Below are 20,342 nucleotides of genomic sequence, written 5' to 3' on the forward strand. Positions count from 1 at the left end.
ATTGATGCTTTGTCTTCTTAGGGAAAACTTTCCTCCAAAAACTTTCCACAAAAAGTCAAGAAGCCACACATGAGAACTAAGATGCCAGAGACCAAGTGGACGAGGAGGACGAACAGGGTCGCTGCCCCTTCTGGCTGTGCTACAGAAGAAATATGCTCGGATGCAGATTTCGCTGCACATGCCCCTAGAGCACTGCGCGGCGCTTTAAAACTGCCTCAGCAACACAGACTTCAAGGATGCAAAGATGTCCAAATTCTACTCCCACAAAGCTTTCCTTATCTGGCTCCTCCTTATCTCCATCCCCTCGGCCTCTTACCAGTTCAGGTTTTCACCCGAACCATTGCAGGAGCCTTCCAATCATCTTCCTGCTTCCAGTTTTTCTCCACCCCACCTGTCTTCCATATCACTGCCAGAGTGCTATTGATAAAATAGCCCCCTCAACTCTTTGTGAACTTTGAGAGCCCAGTTTATAGGTTTCTGCGAAGACTCCCTGCCCTCTGGGGCAGATGCATTGCGTAGTACCAGTCTCCTTTCCAGCACCCAGCAGGCACCGTGTGAGGCTGGGAGCTCCCTGTGGACAGAGCAGCACCTACTCCTTCCCTCCCATATTCCTCCATGCTGGGCACAGTGCCTGGAGCATGGTGGGTGCTGAGGACATGCATGAATACATGTCAAGCCCTCAGCACAGTGCCTGGCGCCTGGCACCATCTAGGAAGTGCTAGGTATTGCTAATATTGTTACAGACGGAATGAATCACTGCAGAAGCGTACTTTTTCACCACCTCCTCGAGACCCAGCTTGGACCGCTCCATCTCGTTGAGATTGTCAATGGTCATCTTCAAGTCGCTCTCAGCTTTCCCATGAGCCTTTTCCACCTCTGCTCGGATTTTCTTTTCTTGCTCCCAGTTATTCTCCAGCTGCAGAGACAAGAAAATCAAAAGAAAGTAGAGGAGGGGGGAGTCTGAGCCAGCATGTAATAAGGAACCAGACTGGGCCTCACTTCCCAGGGGATGTGTCAGTCCAATTCCCAAAACGCGATCTGAGGACCCTGTGCCCCGGGACGGACCTGGCCCTCGGGTTGTGGAATTGGCCCAGTAGCAGGGTGTCACCTCGTGGATCCGGGCACTGAGCTTGCTGTCGCTCTTGGTCAAGTGGTTCACTGTGTCCTCCTCACCTTGTAGGTCATCAAGGGTTTTCTGGAAGTAAAGATACACATGGGGGTCCCATAAGGCATGCAGGAGCAGCTGAACAGACCTGGTTCTGTGCTATGACTTCTGAGCCGAGCAGAGCTGACTTCAGTGAACAGCTGTTGAGCGCCTGCTCCTGGGGGCTGGGTGAGGCCCAGGCAGACCTGAGCACCTGTCGTGGGGTCACTCGGGCCTCTGGTTCTCCACGGGGCACACAGGAGATCTGTGGGGGCTTCTGGTTGTCACAATGACTGAGGACCCCCCTGGCACTTGGTGGGTGGTTCCACAGATGTGGGACATCCCGTTTTACTCTGGACAGTCTGGCACCGTGAAGAAGAATTCTGCAGTTCACACACTTGATGTCCCTTCCAGGCATTCATGTAAGTAAAACAACTATTTATATTCTTCTGTACCTGGAACCCAGCACCACTTTACATATAATTCAACTATTTTCTTTTCATTTAGTATACACTACATCTTTAAAGAATGATCTACCACGAAAACTGAGAGAAGATTTACTTGTTGTTGTTCAAACTTTCCCTGAGACAGGGGCTGGCCCGGTGGTGCAGCGGTTAAATGGGCTCCGCTTTGGTGGCCCAGGGTTCACAGCCCTGGATCCCATGTGCAGACCTAGGCACTGCTCATCAAGTCATGCGGTGGCGGCGTCCCATATACATAACTAGAGGAAGATGGGCACAGATGTTAGCTCAGGGCTAATCTTCCTCAGCAAAAAGAGGAAGATGGGCACAGATATTAGCCCAGGGCCAATCTTCCTCACTAAAAAAAAAAAAAAATTTCCCTGAGAGTTATTCACCATTTTCTAAAATCAGATCACCGACAGCAGCCACACTGTGCTACCTGAACCATCTACACCCCTCCTGTGCCTGTTTGCAGCCATTATAGATGAGCCCGGGTGGATAGCCCCCTGCTCACGATGTCTTCCAATCGATCTGCCTGAGTGTTTACACACTGACAGTTCTATTATTTGTTACAAATTACTCTCCATTCATTTCTTCTTTATATCAAAGGGCACTCATTGTTTTTTTTGAAGTTATGTATTAGTTATATTATTTATAATTTTTATTTCAGGATATTCCAAAATATAGTCGAGCCTCATTATTTGCAGATTGTCTATTTGCCTATTCACCTACTTGCTAAAATTTATTTGTAATCCCCAAATCAATACTCTTGGTGCTTTTATGGTCATTCGCAGACATGTGCAGAGTGGTGAAAAATTTGAGTTGCCTGAGGTGCATTCTCCATCAAGGTGATGCTCTGCCTTCTTGTTACAACTCATACTATAAACAAGTGTCCTTTTCTTGGTCTATTTAGTGCCATGTTTTCCACATTTTTGTGCTTTTTGTTGGCGATTTCACTGTTTAAAATGGCCCCAAGCATAGTGCTGCAGTGCTGTCTAGTGTTCCTATGTGCGAGGCTGTGATGTGCCTCACAGAGGACGTTTGTGTGTTAGATAAGCTTTGTTCAGGCCTGAGGTATAGTGCTGTTGACCGTGAGTTCAATGTTACAGAATGAACAATATGTGCTAAAGAAGATGTCTTTAAACAGAGACACACATAAAACGAAGTAATGTATTGATCATAATTGTATGCATTATGTATTGACTGGTTGATGAAAATGTGACCAGAGGCTCTCAGTTCAGGAACCTAACCCTACATTTCCCTTAAGAGCAGAGGTCCAGTATTTGCTCATTCAGTGTTCTCAGTGACTTTATAGAACATAATTACTACAAACAATGAGAATTGACTGTATTTGTTATAAAAGGGGGCTCTGGGTTTGATATGGTTGAGAGTCACAGTGTCATGGGAGGGGTTTCCAGAGGTGGCAGAGAGAGACACTCGGGGGACATGTTGTAGACTCATGGTGTCAGCAAAGGGGATGAGGGTCCACTGTCCAGGTTTGGGCTTCGACTTGCTCTTTGCACCTGTGTCTCCAGAGCTGGGAGGTGCTCTGTGCCACCATCAGCACTGGTGGCCGGTCAGGGCCAGCTCTGCATTCAGGAGCCTGAGCCTGTAACAGCAGCCATCGGAAAGTACGGTGGGTCTCCCCCTGACCTCAAGAACTCGTGTCTGTTGTTGATGTATCAGGGTTCACTGGTGCTTGAGAGCTCCCAGGGCACTTCCCTGCACCCCACTCATCCTACAACAGTGGGACCATACCTCCCAGTGTGCCTGGGACCATCCCGACTCATGCCTCTGTCCCCTTTCACTCTTAAAACTGTCCTCATTTGGGTGATGTTATATGGTCACCCCACTTACAACAAACCCGGAAGGAAGGTAGTGAGACATGACCACACCCACTTCACTGATGAGGGAATTGAGATTTAGGGAGACTCTGTGACTTCCCTAAAGGCCCTCAGCTGAGGTGCAGCAAAGCCAGGACCTGAGCTCAGGTCTCCAGTCTCCGAGCTCCTCCTGCTCCACTGAGGGGAGAAGAGGGCAGTGCTCACCTGGTGCAGCTCCTCCAGGGCCCTCTTCACCTTCTGGAGCTGGGCAATGGAGTCTTCGCAGGCCGAGAGGTCCCCGGACAGGGTGCGGACCTTGTGATCCAGGGCCTGAAAACCAGGGCAGGAGAGAGACCGGCTCTTAAAGCTGGGAGGAGAGGAGGGGAAGGCATTTGCTCCAAGAGAGGGTCCTCAGCTTGGTTGCCCTCTAGTCACCTGGGAGCTTGAGAAATGCCAACGCCCAGGGCACACCCTAACCAACCAAGGCAGAATCTTGTGGTGAGGGGGGCAGTGAGAACCACTAGTTCAAGCCTTTGCTGCTCAAAGCCTGGTCTCAGGGGTCAACAGTGGCATCGTCTGGAAGCATGCTAGAAACGCAGACCCTCAGGCCCCCCTAGACCTGCCGACCCAGGTCTTATAAGAGACCTGCATCTTATCGAGATATCAGTGGTCTGTGTGCACATCAGAGCTGGAGGCATGCGTTTAGGCAACATCCACTTCCCCTGCTGTGGACCCAAGGGGGCCCCGGGGGCCAAGGGCTAGCCAGCTGGTATCAGGAGCCAGGGGCGCCCCCAGAGCCACCTGGAGGGGCAGCAGCTGCTTGTTTGGGCAGAAATCCAACAGCTCAAGGTGGCCTCAGCATACTGCTAGGGCTGTCTCTTCTGGGAATGGGGAAGGGTGGACATGGTGCCGATGAAGAACATTCTGTGAGGGGCCCCAAGGACAATGGGGCTGAGGGGGCAGCAGGCTGGCCTAGATGTCTGGGAATCCCGGGCATGAGGAGGCCTGAGCCTGGACGTCACCTTGATGGGAACAGCTCTCAGTCCCCTTAGTCAGCTGCTCTGTCCAGAACTTTCTGTAACGATGGACACGTTCTTGGTCTGCTCTGTCCGACATGGTAGCCCTCACTATGTGTGGCTATTGAGCACCCAAAATGTGGCTAGGCTGACTGAGAAGCCACATTTTAAATTATATTGAATTAAGTTAGAATAGGCCCACGTGGCCGGTGGCCAGGGCACTGGGCAGCACTGCAGTGGGGGCTCCAGTTGTGGCCTCTGTGGGCAGGAGGTTTCCTGGCCCTGAGAGGAGCATGGTAGGCCCAGGGGACGCCTCACCTGCTTCCGCTTCTCCGTCTTGGCCAGCATGGTCTCGAGGCCCTCTAGGTCCTGCTTCAGGTCGCTCAGCTCCTCCTCCAGCTTGCGCTTGGTGGCACTCAGAGCGGTGGATGTGCCCTCCTCTTCCTCCAGCCGCTCCCGCATGTCCGAGATCTGGCTCTCTAGCTCCATTTTGGTCTTCATCATCTGGGTCAGGTGCCCCTCTGCATCTGTCAGGTTCTCTTGCTCCTGGTGGAAGAAAGAGCCCCAGTCAAAGGCAGGGGTCCCAGTACTTGCTGGGGACCAAGACGGTAGGCAAGCCTCGGGCTGATGGGCTCCAAACAAATGTGTCCTGGGGGTCAGACAGGGGGCTGGGCTAGTTCTGAGCTCCTTTGGGATGTGTGTGACAAAGTGTAGTCTAGGAGAATGGTCCCCAGACCAGCAGCAGCAGCAGCACCAGCATCGCCTGTGAGCTGATTAGGATGCAAAATGTCAGGCCCCACTGGAGACCTGCTGCATTCGAATCTGCATTTTAACAAGACCCAGTGATCAAATGCAGTCAGGTTTCAGCAGTGGTGTCTAGGAGAAGTCGAGGGCACTCAGGCAGGACACCACTGTTAGTCCAGGCTCTGCCATCTCATCTGCTGACCCTGGGGGTGCCCATGCGTCCACCTGTCCACGGGGAGGGTGATGTCCACTCAAGTAACTCCCAGCATTGATTTCACACTTTTGTGTTAACACATCATTTCCCCCCACGGTTCCTCCTTATAACAACCCTGAGAAGCAGGCAAGGCAGGGGTTCCTGTAAGCTATGGTTTAGAGATGAGGGAACTGACATTCAGAGGGAGGTGGAGTTGCTGAAAGTCACACAGGCAGTGAGTGGCAGAGGAGGGACAACCTGGGTGCCACTGGGGTCTCCCTGTGATGAGGTCAGTGGTGGAAGACAGCAACTGGCCACAGAGTCAGAAGACTGGGACAGCTGTGTGACTTTTGGTATGTGTGGTGCAGCTTTACTGAAATTCAGTTCTTTGTCTGCAAAATAAGAGAAATAATTATTGTGAGGCGTAAAGGGCTGGAGCACATGAAGGCACTCTCTAAATGGAAGATTCTTTTATTACTGTGGTCTTGCTTGGCCTCAGTCTCCCTGAACATTAAATAAGGATCTCAGCTTGAGCAACTTCTCAGGGGAGTCGAGAGATGCAGAGAAATGATGTTAGAGACAGCTTGGGGGAAAAGGGCAGACACTCTCACTGCTGTGGGGATGCGGCTGTGGCAGAGCAGGAAGGACCAAAGACGCAATCGGACCCCTCCCAGTTGTGGGTTTTCTACTAACAGGCTCAGGACTTTGATCAAGTCTCTAAATGTTGGTCAAACTGAGTTTTCTACCCTGTAGGACCCATGTAAAAATCAGGCGTCTTCAGGGGTGGTTGTGAGGGTCAAATCAGAGAAGGACCCTGTGTACACCAGAAGGGTGACAGCAGTGAACACAGCTGCCATATTGGAAAGCAGAGTTGTGGGGGGGTTGTTGAGTCAGGCTCCCCACAGAAATTAGGTCATTTGTTCTCCCCGCTATGTTTGCACTTGACAGGCAAGGAAAAGGAGGCAAACAAAAGAGGACACATTCCCGAGGTTCTCGCGGCAGAGCCAGGCTTGCTCCAGGGGCGCTCCTCCCACCACATCTAGTGGCCGCCATGTCTGCGGCATCCTCACAGGCCCAGCATGTATCTGTGTGGGCCCAGCCTGCTGCCATGGGCAAATAAGAATTCGATGGAGACTTTTTGGTAGCAGGGTCAAGGGTGACATTGCAATGAAGGAAAGAGAAGGCTGGGAATTCCCTGTGGTCTGGAAGGACATGGCTTCTCAGAAGGTTCACCCTCCCTCCCTCCCTGGGTCTAATTCATATTGACCCTGGGGGTCTGAGCAGTTGCCAAGGCCCCCAGCTCTCGCTCCTCTTCCCAGGGCCCCACGCACAGCCTGCAGCTGGATGGTGAGGTCATTCTTCTCCTGGCTGAGTGTGGCTATCTTCTCCTCCAGTTCCTTGACCTTGCTCATCAGCTCCTGTGTCTTGGACAGGGCATTCCTCAACGCCTACTCCTTGGCCTTCATCTCCTCCTCTTTACGAGCCACGTTCAAGAGCGGCTTGACCTGGGCAGCAAGCAACACCATAGAGTGTTAGGGAGATGGGCTTTGCCAGGGGGCCAGGTGTTGGGTTGTGGGGGCTCTGCCTCAGACTGGACCTCACACCCCCATTGGGGTGGAAAGCAGCTCTTGCTGCAGCTATGAGGTGGAGCCCCTCTCTGCAAATGCCATGAAGCATCCCTAGGCTCCACAGAGAAGGCCCAACCTTGCTTAGGGCCAATCTTCAGGGTGCTCTTTGATCCCGAGAGACAGCGTTAGGTGTTCCTCAGCATCCAGGTGCACCCAGTGCTTACATCTGTTCTGTAAGTTGTCTGTGCTCCAGACACCCTGGCCAAATTCTCAGCTGTGGTTTCCCTTCCCTTTCACCCTTACTGAGTCCTCCTCTCTCTGTCTCTCTCTTTCTTTGTCTATCTTTCTCTCTCAATCTCTGTGTCTCTCTCTGTCTCTTTGTCTCTCTCTTCCTCTCTCTCTCTCTGTCTCTTTCACTCTCTGTGTCTCTCTCTTTTTTTTTAAAGATTTTATTTATTTATTTATTTTCCCCAAAGCCCCAGTAGATAGTTGTATGTCATAGTTGCACATCCTTCTAGTTGCTGTATGTGGGACGCAGCCTCAGCATGGCCGGAGAAGCGGTGCGTCGGTGCACGCCTGGGATGCGAACCCGGGCCGCCAGCAGCGGAGTGCGTGCACTTAACCGCTAAGCCATGGGGCCGGCCCTGTGTGTCTCTTGTCTCTCTGTCTCTGCCTCTCTCTCTCACTTCTTTTGTCTTCTCCCTAACATGAAGTCCCAACTCTCCACATGGCCTTCCAGGCCTCCTACAACGTAGCCCCGCTCACCCCTGTTCCAGCTCAGCTGGTAGGTCCTGCCTCTGGCCTCTGCCCTGGTTGCTCCCATCTCTGTAGGGCTGGGCATGCTTTGCCCTTCAGCTGGGAGCAGTCGCTCTTCTGCACCCTCAGCATCTATCTGGACCTCTCTGTGCATTTGGCACTTCTTATCCTGCAAGAGTGCCTGGTCCATCAGGTCCCACGACTGTGTACCTCTGCCCTGCTAGACTACGAGCCCCTCAAAGATCTCCCTCCTGCCCTCTGTGTCTCTACAGCACCGAGCAGAGTAGGTGGGACAGGCCCTTGGGGATACTTCCTGAGTTGATAGATACATTTCTCAGAAGGGCAAATGCTGTGGAAATGGGTTTGGGAGAAGGCATTGCCTCTCTTTGAAGATGACAGATAAACTTCGTTCATTGCCAGCCTGGTCTGCGGGGATCTGGGAGACTGCAGTGGCGAAGGTCGCAGAAAAAGGTTAGAGTGAGCAACACAACTTGCAGCTACACAACCCTTGTTATTCAGTGAAAGCCTACTAAAAATCGTTGCTTTGGGGCCGGCCTGGTGTCGCAAGCGGTTAAGTGTGCGTGCTCCGCTGCGGTGGCCTGGGGTTCGCCGGTTCGGATCCCGGGCATGCACCGACGCACCGCTTGTCAAGCCATGCTGTGGCGGCGTCCCATATAAAGTGGAGGAGGATGGGCACGGCTGTTAGCCCAGGGACAGTCTTCCTCAGTAAAAAGAGGAGGATTGGCAGATGTTAGCTCAGGGCCGATCCTCCTCACAAAAAAAAAAAAGTGTTGCTTTTCCCATCGACTCATCCTATCTGGCTTAGCTAAATAAGATTAGAGCTTAGTTCACATAGTAAAGATAAAGGATTTTTATTTTATTTTTTTACTCATTGGAGCAGGACTTTGCTCTGCCATGTTTAATCAGTGACATTTTACTTTCCAGTAAAGAGCAGGGAAGTTCCCACGTTCTGTCTCCTTGTCACCTGCGGCCACTGTGTCCTGCTGAGTAGGAATCTTTTTTTTTTTTTTGTGGGGAAGATCAGCCCTGAGTTAACATCCATGCTAATCCTCCTCTTTTTGCTGAGGTAGACCGGCTCTGAGCTAACATCTATTGCCAATCCTCCTCCTTTTTTTTCACCAAAGCCCCAGTAGATAGTTGTATGTCATAGTTGCAAATCCTTCTAGTTGCTGTATGTGGGACGCAGCCTCAGCATGGCCGGAGAAGCGGTGTGTCGGTGCGCGCCCGGGATCCGAACTCAGGCCGCCAGTAGCGGAGCGCGCGCACTTAACCGCTAAGCCATGGGGCCGGCCCTGAGTAGGAATCTTAAAGGCTGTTGGTCTGGGGCTTCCCAAAGAGTAATGCATACCCCAAGGGGGCAAGAGATGGATTCAAGCATTGCATAGAAACTCTGGTTTTCAGTTACATAGTTACTTTAAAGATAATTTTTTAAAATAATAATTTAGTAAATAATTTTGAAAAATAACAATTTTTAAAAATGAAAAAGAACTCACTAAATCCACAACTTTATGGATAACATCTGCTTAGGATGAGATTAAAGCAGGTAGGGATACGGTTTCCTTTTAAAATGAAAATTTCACAATAAACAAGTGAACTGACGTAAAGAAAGGAGGTCAGTCACAGATGAGGTGGGGAAAGTGCGGCGATGCCTGAGCTTTGAGAAATGCTCATCTAGCTCCCTCTGCAGTCTCAGGCCCTCGAGGGGGCTGGCCTGTGTGTGGGTGCCTTTGGGGATGCAGAACTTACTATCCCTCCCTTTAATTTTGTGGTCAGCACCGATTCTTAGAAAGTTCTTTCCTATGGGGCGGGGAAAGAAGCTTCTGTGGGAGCTGTGGGGGGCTCAGGGCCACCTGAGATGATTTGGAGCCTGTCCCAACCCCTAGCATGGCTGCCCCAAACACCCCGCCCCTTGAGACAACACCATCCTCCTGTCTCCTGAATGTGGCAGTCCTGCATTCTGGCCTCCTCTGGTGCCCAGTGGAGTGTACCCTCTTAATGGGGCCCCAGGTGGGATGCCATGACCCAGCGTGGTTCGATTCGCACGCAGCAGGACGGCTCGTGGCCTCCCGTGTTGGTTGAGGGCAGCCTGGATGCTTGGGGCACCTGCAGCCCCACCACCTGGCTGACTCACTCTGCCCTCACTGCTATCTCAGGAGAACCTGGGAAGGTCAGATCCCATGATTTCCTAAGGTCGCTCCAGATCTGAAGCCGAGGCCTTCACTGAAGGAGTTGAAGATGCCTCCACATGCCCAGGGGTGAGGCGCTGATAACCAAGCCCACTTTTGGGGATCAGTGGGGTTTTCTCCATCCTAAGTGGATTTTATTTTGAGGGATGAGATGAAAGGTGGGAAGACGCACTGTGATTTTTCTCAGGGAGGAATTAACTCCTATTTGGAAGGAGGCTAGATTCCTTCTTCACCTCCAAGGTGCCCTCATTTTCAGATGTCTCTACAGCATCCCATGGCCTCCCACCCTCAAGAGTCACCTCCACCTGGGACCGAGGCCCCCAGCCCACAGGCAGCAGCGGTTCTGCTGGCCTAGCCCCTCAGCCCCCACCTTGTTGTAGAGCTTCCACCAGCCCCAGAAACGCAGCTGCGGGAACTTGCAAATGTTCCTCTGGATGACTTGCAGGCCAAATCTGCAAAAAAAGAATTGCATGAGTTATGTATGTTAAAATGAAGGTGTCAGGGCCCGGCCTCCCTGACGGAACTGGTTCCTCTCAGACAACACATGGCTGAGACAAACCACTCATCTCTTCCGGCATGTCCCCGCCTCCTGTCCCTCCCTGGAAATCAACCATTAGTCTCTAAATCTCATCCACCTGCAAAGTCTCTGGAATCCAGCCCTTCTTGTCCCTTACAGCTTCGTTCAAGTGTCATTTACTGATGACCTCTTGTGCCCCAGGGCCCTGGGCTGGATTGGGCAGCCATCCCACGCCTCAGCCCCTAACAGGTGTCCCTGCCTTCAGCCAGGGGTCACGGAAGGCCTGTTGGTGGGTATCAGGACTTCATTACTGTTATTATTTCTTCATTACTGTTGTTATTACTACTACTATGACCACAAAGAGCCAGAGTCAAGCACAGGTCAGCCAGAAGGGCCCGAGATATTTTCTAGTTACTGTGTTAGGGAGAGGGCTGAAAAACATGATTCCGAGGGCAGGCATTTGCAGTGAGGACTCCTGGGTTCTAATCCTGACTCTCTCTGCACAAACCTGGCCCAGTCCCTTAACTCCTCTGACCTCAGTTTCCACATCTGTAGAGTGGGGGTGCTGACCCTCCCACATCCCTCTCACAGCATCATCATATGGATCAGTAAGGGAAAGGCTGTGAAAGTGACTTGTGGACTGTAAAGAGACGAGTTTATAGCAGTTGGTCCCTGTTATGAGTTGAATTGTGGCCCACCCCCCAAAACAGATATTCTGAAGTCTTAAGCCCCAGTACCTGTGAATTGATCTTATTTGGAAATAGGACCTTTGCAGATGTAATTAGTTAGGTTAAGATGAGGTCATGCTGGAGTAGGGTGGGCCCCTAATCCAAGATGACTGTTGTCCTTATAAAAAGAAGGAAGATGATGTGAAGACACAGACATAGACAGAAGGCCTTGTGAATACAGAGGCAGAGATTGGAGTGATGCAGACACAAGCCAAGGAACGCTGGGGGCCACCAGGACTAGAAGAGGCGAGAAAGCATCCTCCTCTAGAGCCTTCGGAGGTAGCATGGCTCTGCCAGCCCCTTAAATTTGGACTGCTGGCCTGTAGAACTGTGAAAAAGTGTATTTCTGTTGTTTTAAGGCACCCAGTTTGTGGTGGTTTGTTACAACAGTCCTAGGAAACTAACACAGGCCCCAAACAAGGTTCTTTGGGCCAGCAATGATGTTGGCATCCTCCCCTCTTCTCACCACACCGTGTCGCTAATGGAGCTGACCACTGTGTGTGTGGCAGGGTCCCTAGTCACTCTGTGTGGACATGTGTGGCTTCAGTGGTCCTGCCCTGTTGGTATTTGTGAGTGCCACCTTTGTTCCAGCATATTCTTGAACTCAAGCCTCATGAGGAAACCCCGGAGCCAACACTGCAACATTGTCATGATCTTGGCCAGACGTCCATCCCATATGTCCTCAAGCTTGGCCAGGATGCCCACTCGGAAGAACACCTAGGGAAAGAGACGTTCCTCTGAAAAAGCCCAGCTGTCACCAATGGTGGCCACTTGGGGGAGTTTTAAATCAAAGAAGCAGAGGTTCAGAAGAGTCCTTAAGAGTCAAGAGACCCAGTCTGGTGCTGGTGCTTGCGGATCCTTGGAAACAGCTGGCCCGGCCTGGACACCTCTGACAGCCGGGCCACTGCCAGTCTCATCGTCGACTTCCCCTTCCCCAAGTGCACCTTGGATTCTCCTATGGGCTCCAGTCCCAGCCTTGCTAACACCCACTGTTACAAAGCAAGCTCCAGGGAGCTAGGGACTCCTGGTCTGTTCACTGGGGTGTCCCTGGCACACGGGAGACACTCTTTGAACATTGCCGAGTGACCAGACGTGTCAGATGCACATGCAGTCTGGAACTCAGGTCTCAGGGCTTCAGTTCCTCATCTGTGAAATGGGAATGCTGATCCCTCCCTTAGAGGGTTGCTATAAGGATTAAATTACATAATGGGTGGAAAGGGTGGGATCGGCAGGGGGGCTGGTTGATTTTCTAGAAAGGAGACAGAGTTTTACCAGTGCTGCACAATTTCTGGCATCCAGCTCTGGTGTATGAATGGGACTCATCCCCAGGAAAACAAGGCTAGCTTTGCAATGTGTGTTAGAAAGAGCCAGAAACACCCAATCTCAGGACAATACAAATTAAGGTCACAAGATAGCATTCGCCCATCCCCCCCACCTGCAATATTTAAGACTGCTGATCAAACAAGTGTTGGCAAGGGTGTGGATCAGGGTTGGGTGAATTGGTACAACTGTTTTGGACAATGGTTTGCATTTCCTCGTCCTTCAACAGGCAACCATCCTCCTCAGCGTATCTCAACCATGGCTGCACATCACCCCACCTGGAGGGGTTTGGAAAGATGCTGATGCCTGGGCATAGGTGATTTCAAACAATTTCAGAGGTGAGGCTCAGGCACTGGTATTTTAAAATCCCCCAGTGTTTGAATGTACATCCAGGGTTGAACACTTTGTTCCAGAGAAACTCCTACATAGGACCATGAGCAAGGATGTTCATAGTAGCATTGTTGGTAACCGTGAAGAAAACAAAGAAGCAATCCCACTGTGCAAAGACAGGAGAAAGGATAAGTAAGGGTGGTATGGCCATCTGAGGCAAGATGATATGGCAGTGACAATGAATGAATGTCATGCACCAACCAACAAGGAGACACCCTAGAAACGTGATTAAGTGATAAAAACAAGTTACAGAAGAGTATATTGAGTATAATACTTTCATGAAGATCAAAACCAGGCAAAACGTAGGGCCGTATGCATATGTGATAAAACTGTTTTTAAAAAGACGAGAGAATAGTTAATATTCAGGACAAGGGTTACTCCTGAGGGTGGGCAGGAAGGACAGGAAAGAGATGCAAAGACTAAGTTCTGGGTTCTTATGTGTGCTCATGGGTGCTCACTTTGTTAGTGTGTTTCATAAGGTAATATCTTTTTATATGCTTCCAGTAGGACACGATAGAAACTTCTAGAAGGATAGAAGGATCCAGGAGACCTGCATCTGGCTCAGCCCACCTTCGATGTGCTATGTGACTTTGGTCAAGTCACTCTCCTGTGGGGGGCCTCAGTCTCCCCTCTTGTTGGGTGGGAGTGCAGGACCCTGAGTCCTCCCAGCTCTGTGAGTCTGTGATTCCACACATGGGGGCAGGGAAGAGACCCCCCAACTAAATCCTTTGGGTGGATGCTACGGATACTGACGGGAAAAGGATGGAAAAGGATCTCCCAGCCCTCCTCCCCCAAAATCCCACGGAGCAGAGATAGCATGGGGTAGAGACATTGGGCTTGATTTTGTAAAATGTTTCTTGATGTTTCAAAATTAATTGGCGTTAAGGTTTGGTCTTTGAGGAGCAGTGAGGTGAGCATTTGGCTGGGGGGTGGGGCCCACATGAGCCAACACCGGGGATAGGGACGCAGTTTACAGGCAGAGTCATCCTGATCTCTGTTCTGCCCCTGCCAGCAGAGCCTGCCTGGTCCTCGGGGACCAAAGCTGTCCCCTGCAGCCCTTACCTGGCTCTGATGTGCCCAGTGTGACCCCTGAACAACGTGACAAGATGCAGTCTGTTTGCCTGGCGGTAGCTGTGTCAGGTCCCGGCGCAGTCAGCCCCGTCTTCTCAAGCCCCACGACCAGCAGTCCTGGGCTTGGGGCCTGCTCCGTCCTGCCTAATTCTGTGAAATTGGGCATGTCACCTTCACACTCCCTCCAGGCTTTATTAAGTCTGACGAAGGTAGGGTGAGGGAAGGAGGGGCCAGCTGGTTTCTGAGGTTCTCTCCAGCTCAAGTATTCAATGATTCTGTGACGAAACCTGGAGTGTTCCTCCTGTAAGTCAATTTAGCTACACACAGCACATCTTAATTGTGCCAGAGGCCAAAAGCTAACAGTTCCGGCAGATTCGAGAGCAGTGTTACAATTCTGCTAACACCCACTGTTACAAAGCAAGCTCCAGGAAGCTAGGCACTCCTGTTCTGTTCACCGGTGGATCCTTAGAGCCTAGAACAGTGCCTGGCACACAGGGGGCGCTCCATGACCGTGGCTAAGTGACCAGACACATTGGATGCACACATATGCTGGAGCTTCCTTGTGCATCGGGCCACACCAGGCCTGCGGAGAAGCTAGGTGTGGCTTGGCTTGTGTGCCTGCGGTGGCACACCTACTTGTACCACCCATGAGACCTGGAAAGGAAGTGACCTGCTCTGGGCTACACAGAGGCAGCTTTGAGCCTGATGCTCCTGATGCAGAGCCAGTGCTCCTCCCCCATCACCCTGGCTGTCAGGATGGGATGCAGTCTGGTTGGGCAGCTGTAGATGGACACCTTGCACCACCGGCCTGGCTGGCCCTTACAATCCCAATGGGACTCTGTGGGGCCAGGAAGTGGAACAGACACAGGGCAGCCCAGGCCCTGTGAGTCAGGATCAGGTGGCCGCTGCGTCTGAGTCAGCCCCGACTCACCTGCCAGCTCAGGGTCAGGGCTCTCGGTGTGGGTGGGCTGGGAATATGGTGCTTCACTCCCAGACCCTGCCCCGCCCCCCCACGCACTGCCGTGCCCTGGTCAAATCCAGGACCTTGATTCTGATTGGCTCCTTTTATTCTTAGAAATCTGGGGCTCACACAGTCCTAAGAAATAATCTACCATTTACTGAGACCGCTCAGTCTGAGCTGAGTTCTCATGCACATTCCTGCTAATCACCCCTGAATCCTGTGAGATTGACCTTATCACCCCTGATTTTTCAGAGGAGGAAACTGAGGCTCTCAGCAGCTGAAGGACTTGCCCACGGCAGACAACCGGTCAATGGCAGAGCTGGAAGTCACCCCTGAAGCCCACCTTCTCAGGACAAGGCTGAGTGGTGTATGGAGGGAACACCACCAGAAGGCGCTACCTTGGTATGTCCAATTTTGTATTCATTCGTGTTCAGGTCAATGGCCCCAGTCAGCAGCTCTGAGGCCTTCTTGTCTACAAAGCCCTGAGGAATCACGTCGGGGTTCAGCACTTGGTACCTGGTGGGAGAGAGACAACCACAGTCATCATCATTCCCAAGCCAGCAGCACAGGATCACGTCCATGCAGTTACCCACTAATCTATTTGTTTTTTTTTTTTAATTGAGGAAGATTGGCCCTGAGCTAACATCTGTGCCCATCTTCCTCTACTTTATATGGGATGCTGCCACAGCATGGCTTGACAAGCAGTGCATCAGTGCAAGCCCGGGATCCGAACCTGCAAACCCTAGGCCGCCAAAGCAGAGCGCGCACACTTAACCACTTGCGCCACCCAGCCGGCCCTGTTACCCACTGATCTTTGAGATGGGCTTGGAGGCAGGGATTAGATTAGTTTCACAGATGCCCAGGCAGGCAGAGGGACGGGACGGACAGGGAGCGAATGTCAGTGTGGGTCGATGTTCCTAGAAATGTAAACACCAAAATCTTTCCTTCCTGATCTTTTCTTCCAGGCATAGGAGAACTGCTTCTTTTCCTGACCTGCCAGGATCTACCTTTGTGATTTAGACAAGTCCTTCCCCAATTAGGGACTTCAGAGGGCTTGGACAAGATGACCTCTTGTGATCCTTCCTGCTCTAGCAATCTGTGGTCATATGTTTTAGCAAGTCGAGAGGAAATAGAAATAAAATAATCCCTCAGGTGGAGGTCTCAGATTGGATTCCCCCAGAAGCAGACCCTAAGACCAGGATTCAAGTGCAAGTAGTTTATTTGGGAGGTGGCAGAGCTGGGAAATTGGGCAGGAAAGCCAATAAAGGCACGTTATCAAGCCAGTTATCACAACGGGCAAGTAGGGCTTAATGCTGCCTGGGGGACACTGGTGAGCTGGAACCGGCTCCCACTGGCTCCAAGAGCCAGTTGTAAGCACCTCTTTCCAACCCCACATTCAGTGATGTCACACTGGTGGCTGGAAATCAGCCATAGAAGTATTTAACACCATAAAAATCAGCAGATGCTACAAATCAGGGCTTTTTTTTTTTTTTTTTTTAAACCTGGAGAGCCCATTGGTAAACAGTTACCAGCATGCTGCTGTCTGAGAGCCAGCATAGAACACGCCTCAGAGTTAGCCCACCAGAAGGGTGAGGGAGGTGAGGTGTTTATATACCAACTGTCCTTAGTCACTGGTTGAGGGCTGCTTCTGGGGAGGTATTAATTCCTGATACTTTCAGCCTGCCGAGTAGCGAAGCAGGCTCCAGCAGCCAGAGAGAGCCCTCAGGCAAAGAAACGCAGATGCTGGCCCTTGCAAGTTGGGCCAACGTGTACTAACTTCATGACAGTGGGGCGGTATCCATCACCGCACCCATAATGTCTGCTATAGTGGGACTGTATTTGTCAGTAGTCATCCCTGGAAACTATACTCAAGGTATGAGGAAGACACCACTCACCTCTGTGTGAACTCTGGGTACTGCAGCCTGTTTGGGAAGCCTTTCTCAAAAATACAGATGCCTTCCAGGACTCCGTTGCAAGCCAGCTGGTGCATGATCAGGTGGGCGTCCACCACGCCTGCCACAAGGTAGGGCACGGGATAGGGAGTCATGGGTGGGACAGGCCACTCCTTGCCACTCAAGAATGCTCAACAGAGCATCCACATCACCAACCCCAGTCTCTTCCCATCACTGCCCATGGGGCCCCAGATCCCCCACAATTCAGCCTCTCCTGAGTGTGACTGCTGGCTGGTGCCCACCCAGCCAGAACACGACTTTTGCTTTATAAAGCAGCTAGAATGTGATTTTTGGATGATCCATTGTTGGGGATTCTTTCAGTGCCCCATTTTGCCCCAATCGTCCCTAGTGATTAAAAGTGGACTTAATTTAGAACAAACTCTGACTACACAGATCCTGAGGACTTCCAGCAGAGAGACAAGTCCCCATGATGCACCTGATTGCTTGAACTCATTGGGGCCAATACAGTGGACAAAATGGGGGGCGGTGCTGTGGAGGGTGGCCATCAGCTTATTCAACTGCTCCTGGGGATGGAGGAAAAAGAAAAAGAAAGAGTGAGTAAAGCTCGGCATTGGTGTTGCAGGACAACCATGCTCAGGAGAGGTATTCATTTAGTTTAATTAATTAAATTAAAATTAAAATTCAGTTCTTTAGTTACTCCAGCCACTTTTCAAGTACTCATTAGCCACATACGGCTAGTGGCTACCACATCAGGCAGCATATTGGACAGCGGCTGCCATAGAGGACAGAAGAGAACATTTTTGTCATCGCAGAGAGTTCTGTTGGATGGCGCTGCTCTTGGAGGTCCAGTGACTTGCCCGAGATGACATGGTTTACAAGAAGTGGGGCCCCTCCTGATTCAGTGCTGGCTCATCATAGAATCTCAGTACCAGAAGGAACCATAGTGCTTGCGTGGACAAACCCCTGCCCATTGTTAACCTCCCTACTGGACGGTCCCTCCTCCTCTCCTTGGATACCTCCAATGAGGTGGCCCACTCTGCCTTAGGACAGCCTAATCCTTGGGAAATATCAAAATCTCTCCTCGTGCAACATCTCACCACTGGCTGCACTTCTGCACTTTGGAATGTGTCCCCAGTAATGCCCAAATTTTGTGGAAGTTGTGACCAGCCCAGAAGACCTGCCAGCCAACTCTAGGGCACAAGATTTTAGGCACTGATATCTCCATTTGTCATGTTGGGCAAGTCCCATCACTCTCTGGGTTTCAGTCTGAAATGGGCACGGGTGGAGTGGACCATCTCTAAGGGTCTTTTCTGCCCTGTGGTCCTGTGGTTCTGTGACGCCTTCAGAAGGAAACAGACTCCTCAAATGGAAGAGGCAACCATAGGCATGGAAATGAAGTCATCCCGCCCTTGGCTGTGAGGTGGCAGCCAGACCACCACATAATTGAAAGGGAAGTTTGGGGCCCTCTGGGGCAGCACCTACTCACGCTGTAGAAGTTGGAGACTGTCATGAAGGAGGAAGCTCTCTTATGCTTCTTGCTTCCAGCTGAGGAAAAGAGACAAGCATGTTTCACGTCAGTACCCAGCACGGGGGCAGGCAGCACCCTTAAGTTCGCTCTGTGAAAGGACATGCATGCTCTGGTTTTATAAAGGCCTTTCTTGGGTCTAGGTGAGGTGGGGCCCTCCCACCAAGAAAATGAGATCTACCGGGGAGGGGTGAACGGGCTAACTGTGGCATAATTGTCAAAAGGAGTGCTGTGCTCCCTGGAGAGTGTGGAGCCCTTTGTGATTTAGGGCTGGCACAATGTGACAAACTGCTCCCATTGCCCGGGGAGGAGGAAGAGCCCACAGACCGTCTGGAGAAATTGCCTATTGGTGGTGAAAACATCTCTGAGCCCCAGCACATTTGCAGTTCTTGCCCCGCTGAGTCACCACCCCATTGGGAGGTTCCAACAGAGTGTTCCCATATGGGCCAGATTGGGTGGGAGGCAGGGCTGGGCTTGGCATTTGCCTCAGACAAACATCAGGGAGCAGAAAATGAGCATGGAGCATTTGGTCGTCAACTTTTCCAAAGCAGCATCGCTCCACCTAGAGGTGACACGGGCCGGGGATCAACCCAGTTGATGTAAGCTCCCAGGATGCCTCTGCATCCCTCTATTGCAGTGTCATCTATGGCCTACCTCAAGCAACTACTCATTCATTCATTCATTGATCATTTATTCATCCAACAAGAGCTGGATAAGAGTTTCATTTCCTTCTTTCCATTTGGGCCACTAAAGGGTATCAGCAGAGGGAGACTGGACACAACAAGGGGTCAGCTGTACCTGCAGCCTCCTCTTCTTTGAAGAGAAGGGCCAGGATTCCCAGGGTCGATTTCTGGAACAAGCCTGCCACTGTTTCATTCAGGGTGTCTTTGTTCTTCTTCAGCCAGCCCGTGATGTTGTAACCCACCCGGAGGGGGGAAATGCCAGTGGTTACCTTTCAGACAACCACAGCTCTAGCTACAGCTCTGCCCTGCTCTGAGTTCCCAGGACCAACCTTCAGCCCCATCCCCTGTGGCTTCCGTTCTTGTCCTGATGACTTGCCTGGAGTCCTGGGATGACCCTGAACCCCAGCCTAAAGTGGAGGCCCCATCATCTGCTTTCTTGGGCATTTGCACTTTGCCTGTCTAGGACACTCCCTCTCTGAGCTTTACCCACAAACCAGGACTCCGCAGTTTCTCTCTGCTGAGCTGTGACTTTCTCTTTCATGTCTTGCTTTGCTGGCCACACTGAGCCTCCCTGACCCCTGGGTCTTCTTCTACCCAGATGGGCTGATCTTCTTCCAGGCTCGTCTCTGGCAGTCAGTGACTGGTTTTGATGAGTGGACTCCTGAGCTACATGAACTCCCTACAAGGGCATCTGGTCTCTCCTTGCTGAGGAGCACACATTCCCGGGGTCATTGCCTGGTAGAAGGGGGGATCCACCCACCCAGAACTGGGGGCTCCATGTGTCCAGGTAATTGGACATTCACTAATTTGTTTCCCATTTTGCTATGTGGCCCCAGCTGGAGAGGCAAAGAGGAAGGAGCCTTTCAGATCCTTCCACTGAGAACAGAAAACTGAGGGAAGCATATGAGAAGCCAAAACCTTTGGGCTTTCCTTCTTCTATATAGTGTATAGACATTCGTCACCTCTGGGCCTTATTTTAGAGTCTTCTTGGAAGTGCATGGGCTCCATTAGACTTTGAATGTTTCACTGCTATAAATATGGAGCTCTTCTCATTTCACTGTGGGAGGTGAGGTGGAGCACCACAATTTGGCCCCAAGCCTGCTGTTTGCTCTAGGTACGGCACAGTCCATTTTGTGAGTAGTTGGCATTGTTATGGTCAATGAGATCATAAAATATTGGCCCCAATGCTCAATCCAACAGCAACTTTCCTGACAGCTCTGTCCTGAGGCTGCTGTTTCCTTTTAGTTAAACCCACAGAGGCTCAACAAACTCTGGGGTTAACAGGAGCATTGGCATTTACGGCGATACTGAAATCCCAATGA

The 20,342-nt window shown here is 51.3% G+C and overlaps 1 pseudogene; it reads right to left on the reverse strand.

Moving 5' to 3' along the window:
* LOC131422906 (myosin-16-like) overlaps window positions 1-20,342 on the reverse strand; it is a 47,979-nt pseudogene that overhangs the window by 11,382 nt on the left and 16,255 nt on the right.

The sequence above is a fragment of the Diceros bicornis genome, chromosome 26, assembly GCF_020826845.1.
Source record: "Diceros bicornis minor isolate mBicDic1 chromosome 26, mDicBic1.mat.cur, whole genome shotgun sequence".
Classification (NCBI taxonomy): Eukaryota; Metazoa; Chordata; class Mammalia; order Perissodactyla; family Rhinocerotidae; genus Diceros; species Diceros bicornis.